Here is a 9,284-nt window from a genome sequence, read left to right as displayed (position 1 = left end):
ACCCTTTAAAAAATTTATGAGATAAAATTAACACATATTTGTAGGAGGAGTAATCAAGTTGCTGATTGGGTTGCTAATTAGTGGGTTGAGCTAAGATAGAAAGACAAACCATCAAAAAAAAATTGGTGGGAAAGTTTCCCACAAGTGGCAATATGATTAATTTAGGAAGATATTAAAGAACACCCCCATATTAATATGGTGTTTATTGGTGGAGATACAATGCTTGTTGCATTCTTGTTTGGAATTGATGGTGAGTGTATTGATGCTAGTTAGTCTAAAATGTTGATCTCTTTTATTACATGTATTCTCGGCTTTATCCTTATTGTGATTGGTGACATGGGTGAGGTCAATAATATTTTATGTGGTTACCATTCATTCCTCTTGTGTGTTGTGTTATTGCATTGGTGTTACTTTCTATGATATGGGATTGTATTCTTGGTTAATGTTATAAAATAAGGTGATTAAATCTTGCAATAAAAAATTAAACCAATTTTTTTGCAAATATGAAACTAAAGATCAACCCTCAATAAAATGATTGTTAGAATCAAATCAATAAGAAGAAAAACATTACACATTAAATACCAAATTTACACGAGAAACCCTTTCAAGCATAAAAATCCATCATAGAAAAAGAGGTAATTTTATTAATAGTTTAATGAAGATAATGATAGCAATACACTTCTCTGTAAACCCTTGTAAAATCTTATAGCACTTTGTTACTCTACATAGTTGAACAAGAATTAATGAATAACTTTGGTTCAAGGCCCCGTATTATAGGAACTTGTAAGGATGAATACCTCTATGGTATCACTGAATAATAGGTAGCAAAACCACATGGAAAAAATCAATCCAACCTCTTATAGATGCTTCTTACAACTATCATATGACATCTAGCTAGTTTATGCACCCCTAGGCCAGTACAGGAGTCTTTGTCGTAAATGCTTGTCATTGGAACCTATAATAACTATCATAACCACTATACATATACTTACAACTCTTAACAAGTTTCCAAGAACCTAAAAAAAGGAGACCAAAAGGGAACCTAGCTATTTTGTCATTTTCCCAAAAGACAAATAATATAATTAATTCCAAAATTACATGGTCTCTTTCACCATCGTTGGTTAAATAGTTTAACCTCTTATGGGGAAATCACAAATGACATTATGAAACAATTAATTAAAGTATTTTCAAGGTTGATGACACCTAAATCCTAACATTCTCCCACTTGACATCATACATTGTAAATTACCCCATATAGATACATAATAAAAATTTAGTACAATCATCAAGGTCCATGGCCTTCCTACACCAAGAGAACTTATGTGTGGTCATTGGCTTTATGAGAGAATCTGCAAACTTATCCAAAGTATCCACTTTTTCAATCAATATATGTCCATTCTCAAACATGAGTTGCACAAAGTGATAGTAAACATCAACGTGTTTAGTACAAGCATGTGATACATAAGACTTTTGGCCAAACATATGACACTCTAACTATCACATCCAATTCTTACTATCCTACAATCAAAACCAATACCATCACCAAGTCTCTATAACCAAACAAATTCCTTAGAGGCATGTGTTGTAGCCATATACTCTATTTCAATGGTAGACAACACAAATGTAGGTTGTCTTTTACTCATCCAAGTCACTATAACTCCAAACAAAGTAAACATGTAATTGCTAGTAGACCTTCATATGTCTAATTAACCAACCTGATTTGCATCTACAAAACCTTGTACGTCCAATGACTTATTATCTCCATTAGTACCATGATAAACCAAACAATAATCAAAATTACCTTGCAAGTACCTAGATACCCTTTTAACAAAAGTCCAATGTTCTTTACCTGGGTAAAGCATAAACTTGCTTAGAACTCCCATTGCTTGGGCTATATCTAGTTTAGTATAAACCAATGCATACATTAAACTACCAACACCACTAACACAAGGAACACTAGACATCTATCAATATCATCATTACAATTATGACACATATCTAAACTCAACTTACTACCATTTGGAAATGGAATACTTACTGGTTTACAGTCCTAAATTTTAAATCTCTACAAAATAGTATGTACATACTTACCTTGGATTAACCGAAGCTTTATGTAAACACAATACCTGTTGATTTCCATCCCAAGGATATATCTAGCAGGCCCCAAACCCTTCATATCAAATATGCTAGAAAATTGATTTTCGAGCTCTCTAATCATCACCTTGTTGTTACTACTAAACAACATATCATCAATATAGAAGACAATAACTAGTAATTGATCATCAGTAATCTTAATATAAACACAGTGATCATGTTCTCTTCTAACACAACCCAACTTTAATGAAAAATCATCAAACTTCTAGTACCAAATTCTGGGTGACTTTTCAAACCGTATAATGACCACTTTAACCTACAAACCAATTTTATTTTTTTTCCCTTTCTTAACAAAACCATCAGGTTGTCACACATAAATCTCTTATTCAAGATTCCCATGCAAGAAAGTATTCTGAACATTCATTTTCTCAATCTCGAATCATGAGAAATAGCAATAGATAATATGAATCTAATAGAGGTTAGCTTAGCAACAAGAGATAATATTTCACCAAAATCAACTCCCTCTCTTTGGGAGTAACCTTTGGCCACCCTTGTACTGCTTTAATTAATTGTTTGGACCAAACTTCTTCTTAAATACCTACTTGTATCAAATGAGTTTTCTTCCTATGGGACAACTAACAATATCCTAGGTGTCACAAGTATTAACAATAAATCTGAGGGATACAGACCATATTTTTGTTCCTAAAGGATTTATGTTGTTGTAGTCTTTCTAACCTCAACTCAATCCCATTGAGACAATAATAAGAGTATTTCAGATCGTATCTCATTGCAAAACATAATGAAATTGTATGCGGGAAAGTGCAGTGACAAAAATGAATAATCGAATCTAAAAGACCCACACATCAATGAGACTCTTGGTGCAAGTATATGAACTGATTGAACTAGTTCAACTTCCCAAGGGGTGTCCCATTGTTCTCTATCTCACAGGATCCCTGAAGTCAATGTTTTCTCTCAGATCATTGAGCAAATGATTTAGGAATGATAACTCTAAGAATGAGTGATATTTAATTTATATGCATGAATGCATTATATATATATATATATATATATATATATATATATATATATATATATATATATATATGATGTTATAACTATGATGATTAAGCTAGTATGAAGATTATGATACGATAAAAGATTAGCAAATTATCCTAGCATGATATACTAACCTTGCATGAATATTCTATGATATGAAAAATACTTCTAAATGCTATGATGATATTCTAACAAAGAGAGGCTAAAAATGCTTAGTAATTAGACTATAATGTAGATGCATGAAAATTTGATTGATGATAATGAGGAATGAGAGCTCTATTTATAGGAAAAATAGGGCAATGGATGGTCAATATTGAATAATCTTAACAAGGGCTAGGATTGAAAGTTAATCAATCTATGTTTACAATTATCACCAATGAAATGGTGACAATTGTCAACAAGGGGTTGCTTGAGAGGAGATGCAAGAAGCATTAAATTCCTGAGAAGACATGAAGGTTACCCTAGGAGGTAAGGGTTAAGGTTAGGTTAGGGTTATCCAATGGATAAAGCTTCTACCCAAGGGGTAAAATCTTGTGCAAGGGTTAAATGGATAACCAGGGTTAAAGCCATGAATGCTTGATGAGACCCTTGGGTTAGCTGAGGGTTAAGTTAGAGAGTAAGTCTCTAACCATGCAAGAAGGTTGAGTTAACCATTAATGGGTAGGAAGACTTTGGGGACAATTTTTTTAAGAGTCCCTCCAAATTCGGGGGAACTCAACAAGTTAGCTTGTTGAAGAAATAAAGCCTTTAATGCATTTAGAAGACTTTCTTCCAAATTTGAGAAGTGACCTCCTCAAACTTAGGAAAATGACATGATTAAAGGGATTAAGGCTAAATAAATTAGATTTCAATAAATAAATTAGATTTATTTATTTGCAAGGATCAATTTAATTAAATGTAAATTTAATTAAAAAGGGAGAAAGGGAAATTAATTAAATAAAGTGATTTATTTAATTCAAGGCTAGAAAAGGTTTAGGTGAATTTAATTAAATAAATTGAGTAATTCATTTAATCAAATAGATGAATGCGAAGAAATTAATTAAATAGAATTTAATTAATAGGAGGAATGGGGTTAAAATAAATATTAAATATTTATTTAAGAAAGTGATCAGATTTATACGTCTACATTTTGCCCCTCTTTGAAGTGATGTGTGTGCACATGTTGATTCAAAGAAAATTTTATTGGATATGCTGTCAAAGTTTGATCGATATGATGTTGTGTGTCGAAATGTTGATATGATACCCCAGATGTAGATTTGATGAATGATATTGATGATGCCCCCTGGGGAGATGAATCAAGGATTTAGTGAAAAATTGTCAAGTTGATGAGCGTTTTGAAATAATTGCAATATGAGAATATTGACTGCGTTGAATGTACATTATTGATTCATCTCCCGAAAATGATGTTGATAAGGTTAAAAATGAAAAAGTAGGAGTAAAATACATGCCCCACTTGTTAACCTTTTTTTATTTTACCCTATTAAAAGGTAAAATGTGACTTTGAAAAATCATTTGCACACTTGTCTCTTTGTGATTGTGACATTTGGAGCTTCGACGACGATGTCGATTCCATACTCCTCGTGCCGATTTGAGCACGTCAGGCGACACCGGAGACCCGCCGCCTATGGCCTACTAGTAAGTGGCCAAAATCCACCTTTTTTGATTAATTTTATTTATTTTGGTCACATTTTTTTAATTTTGAGTTGGATTTTGTCGGTTTAGCGTGTCGGGTAGGTTGTCTAGTGCATACGATAGGAAGGTTAGCGTGTAGAAAACCCTAGGTGGGTTTAGCGTATGAGGGTTAAATGGTAGCGCGGTCGGGGGGTAGGTTAGCGCGTAGGGTTATTTTAGCGCATAGGGTATGCATAGAAGCGCAATGGGTAGGTCAGTTGGCACGTAGGATAGGGTAGCACAAATGGTGTGTCAGTTAGCGCGTAGGATAGTTTTAGCACATTGAGTGTGTTTTATTGCGCATGTGTGGAAAATGTTAGTGCATATGTGGCAGCTTAGCTCTTTGGAGCCCTGATTTAGCGCGTGGGGTCAAAAGTTGGAAAAAAAACATTGTGAAAAATGCATCGTGAATCAAACAAATTAGACAGGTTATGTAGATGTTGATATGGGTTTGTTGATTGTTTTGATATGGTTCATGATCCAATGTGAGTCCTTTTTTCTGATGATGTATGCTTCTAATATCCTACTGTATTACGATATGAGTTTGTTTTGATATGGATCTTGTTTCGATATGAATTGCTTTTTGATATGGACTGCTGAGTTGATTTGAGTCTTGATTTCGATATGGAATTGATTCTTGATATGGGTCTTTAAATTTGACTTCAATATGGGTCCTTGATTGTCGATATGGGTCTTTGATTTTCAATATGGGTCCTGATTTTCGATATGGGTCCTTGATTTTTGATATGGGTCCTGATTGTTGTTATGAGTCTGATTTCGATATGGAGCTGATTTTTGATATGGGTCCTTGATTGTTGTTATGATTCTAATTTTGATATGGAGCTGATTTTTGATATGGGTCCTTGATTTTTGATATGGGTCCTTGATTTTCGATATGGGTCCTTGATTCTCGATATGGGTCCTTGAAGTCTGATTTCGATATGGGTCTTTAATTTTCAATATGAATTTTTGATATGATGCATTGATTGATTCACTAATTGATCCGAATATGTTTCAAATGTGTTCTTGAGATGCTTTTCTTTTTCAAGTTGATTTGTTTTGATTGTTGATAGATTGGATGGAATTGAGAACTGATGATGGATATTTGTTGATCTGTAGGTAGAGCTTGGCGTGCTCCAATCTTGAGAGCGATTTTTGAGGCCATGGACACTTATCCCACGTTTGTCACAGGCTGACAGAGATGTGGGTTATCATCTTTATTAGACATGCCTCAGTATATCATTAACCGGGGGTTACTGACAACTTTGGCAAAGAGGTGGCACAGTGATACAAACACCTTTCACTTGGCGACTGGTGAGATGACAGTCACACCAGAAGACTGTTATCAAATTCTACGGATTCCTATGGTTGGGGCTTTGTTACCTTACAAGCAGACTGAGGAGGGTGGCACAGAGGCTCTTCTTCGCATCTTTCAGGATGATGAGATTAGTGGCTAGGAGATCCCATGGTAGGAGTTCATGGATTTAGGTTACGCTTTGTTGCCATCAGTATTAGCAGGTTTTATTGGTGGGTTCTTATGTCTCGACCGTAGGTCGAAAAGACTAGTCGTTGGATGGGGATTGGTGCTGGAGGACATGGTGACGCAGGGATACAGGTTTGCATGGGGGTCGTGCATGTTGGCCCATCTATACAGAGAGGTTCACCGTGTAGTATATCTGGGATATACTAGTTTATCAGCTGGGGTGACATTGTTATAGGTGTGGGCCTGGGAGCATATACCAGTGTTGAGACCGCTTGCAAACAGGGATAGGACAATTGGTTGGGCCTATGTTTATGGGTATATAAGTGTAGTTGTCCAGCGGAAGTTGGGCAAACTAGAGCATTGGTGGAGGGCACTGGATGATATTGATACGGTCATCTGGAGACCTTGTATGGATTGTAAGGTGTGGGCAGAGGACGGGCTAGAGATGCCCTATGTATATATGTTGAGGTACTTGATTGGGCAGATGCCTTTTATTATTGAGTGATTCTTGCACAGTCGCGTTCATCGACAGTATGGTAGACAACAGGGGATGCCACAAGGAGCCTGTTTGTATGCTCGTCGATGACAGGATGTGCCTGAGTGGGGACCGACCCTAGATAGCGGAGTAACTGTAGAGGAATATATGTCACTGGCGGGACAAATCTTTGATTATGGGGTCTGGGTCGTGGATGCGGGGATGACAGAGGAGTTCTCCGCCTACTTTGTGGCACATGCAGTAGCACGCATATCTGATCCAATAGAGTTTTTGCTCGCTTTTGATGATGAGGAGGAGGAGCAACCACAAACTTGGCGAGGGGGAGCCAAACAGAGAGAGGAGGATGAGGGAGAGGAGGCAGGATAGGGAGGTGGAGGCGGTGGTGGAGGAGATGGAGGTGGCGGAGGAGGAGGAAATAGAGAAGGAGGAGGTAGAGGAGGAGATAGAGGTGAAGATAGAGGTAGAGGGAGTGGAGATAGAGGTGGAGACAGAGGTAGAGGGGGTGGAGGAGGTAGAGGAGGAGATAGAGGTGAAGATAGAGGTAGAGGGAGTGGAGATAGAGGTGGAGATAGAGGTAGAGGGGGTGGAGGAGGAGGAGGTCTTGTTCTTGGTGCTAGTGGGGGTGGTAGGGTAGGTGTGGTGTTAGTTGTTGTGGGAGGGATAGAGGATGATAGGTTGCCTTCCTAGATGAGGAGATCCAATTTTCTACCTCCACCGGTACCTCAGACAGGGACAGGTGTGGGTGGGACCACAATATAGGTACCCATCCAGATCAGGGTGCCCACCCATTGACAAGATTCTCAGATCAGAGCGCTACAGGTCTCGGTACAGTAGCTGCAGGCACAGGTGTTAGCGCAACAATGACAAATTACGTAGATTATTGTAGAGCGAGAAATGGAGATAGAGCGTTGGGGCCAGGTAGAGGCCCTTGCTGATAGGTTAGAGAGAGCCACGACTGGTGCCCGAGTTCAGGACACACTAAGAGAGATACAGTACTCGACCAAGGAGGCCGAGTATTATAAGCATTTATACGAGGAGGTAGTTCCTCGATATCACATAGCTCCTGGCTATGCTGCAGTGGCGTCCAATCAATCTGGCCATAGTCATACAAGGACAGAGAGCAAAGGTGTTATAGGGCCTGCCCGACGTGATCCACCTGGTGGAGATCCAGGAGATGGGACATATGTTGTCAGACCATCTGCCTCAAGAGATAGTCATACCTGAGAGACCTGTCTCTATTGTATTTGATTACTTTTGATATATATATATATATATATATATATGGCACTGATTTCCTTTGATCCACTCGTGATGTGTTTATTGATGATGATTGATTTATGATGTGCATTATGTTTTGAGATGATGATTCTATGAGGATGATTAGATGCTTAGATAATAATGATGTTCTTGATCTTTTGATTTTGATTATGATGTGTGTAGTCACATAAATCTGTCCACTTAATTAAATGAATATTTAGTATTTATTTGATTATTTAACCATCAATCAATAATTAATTAAATTAACATTTAATTAATTCATCTTAACCCTCTTCTCCTATTAATTAAATAAATTATTCAATTTATTTGATTTAATTCACTTAACCAAATTCAGACCATTGATTAAATAAATAAATCATATTTGTTTAATTAAATCTTCTCTCACATTTAAATAAATTAATATTTATTTAAATCCCCCAAAATCCCATCTCTCACATTTAAATAAATTAACATTTACATTTATTTAAATCACCTTTATCCTCCACCCACTTGCATTTTCCTACAAATGCAAGTTGCACAACTATTTTAAATAAATAAATTATTTATTTAAAATCCTATTTATCCTCACCCACTTGAAACCTTTAATGGTTTCCCTTAAAGTGTTCAAACTTAATGGCTTCCTTCTAGAGTCTTCTCAAGCCTTTAATGGTTTCCCTTAAAGTCTTCAAACTCAATGGCTTCCTTCTATAGTCTTCTTAAGCCTTTAATGGTTTCCCTTAAAGTCTTCAAACTTAATGGCTTCCCTTAAAGTCTTCTTAAGACTTTAATGGTTTCCCTTAAAGTCTTCAAACTTAATGGCTTCCTTCTAGAGTCTTCTTAAGCCTTTAAAGGTTTCCCTTAAAGTCTTCAAGCATTTAATGCTTCATCTTCCTTTTTCTCATTTAAATAAATTAATATTTATTTGAATATCTACCCAAATGCAAATTACGCCATCTAATTGAAATGAATAGTTATATTTCAATTGAAAATCCCAAAATTCCTCCCACTTGCATTCTCCTACAAAATCCATTTGCATGCCTAAATCCCTTCTAGATTCTTCTAACTCCTTCTAATTAGCCTAATCATATCCTAATCATTGTCACATTCCTAAATAAAAGGAAGTCACTTCTCAAAAACCTCCAAAGTCTTCTATAACCATTAAAGGCTTTATGTCTTCAAATGGTTAACCTCTAAAGTCTTCCAACCCATTAAAGGCTCTTACATAAC

This window comes from Cryptomeria japonica, chromosome 11 (genome assembly GCF_030272615.1).
Source record: "Cryptomeria japonica chromosome 11, Sugi_1.0, whole genome shotgun sequence".
NCBI classification, from domain to species: domain Eukaryota; kingdom Viridiplantae; phylum Streptophyta; class Pinopsida; order Cupressales; family Cupressaceae; genus Cryptomeria; species Cryptomeria japonica.
The sequence above is the reverse complement of the archived record's forward strand: the minus strand, read 5'-3'. Positions refer to the sequence as shown.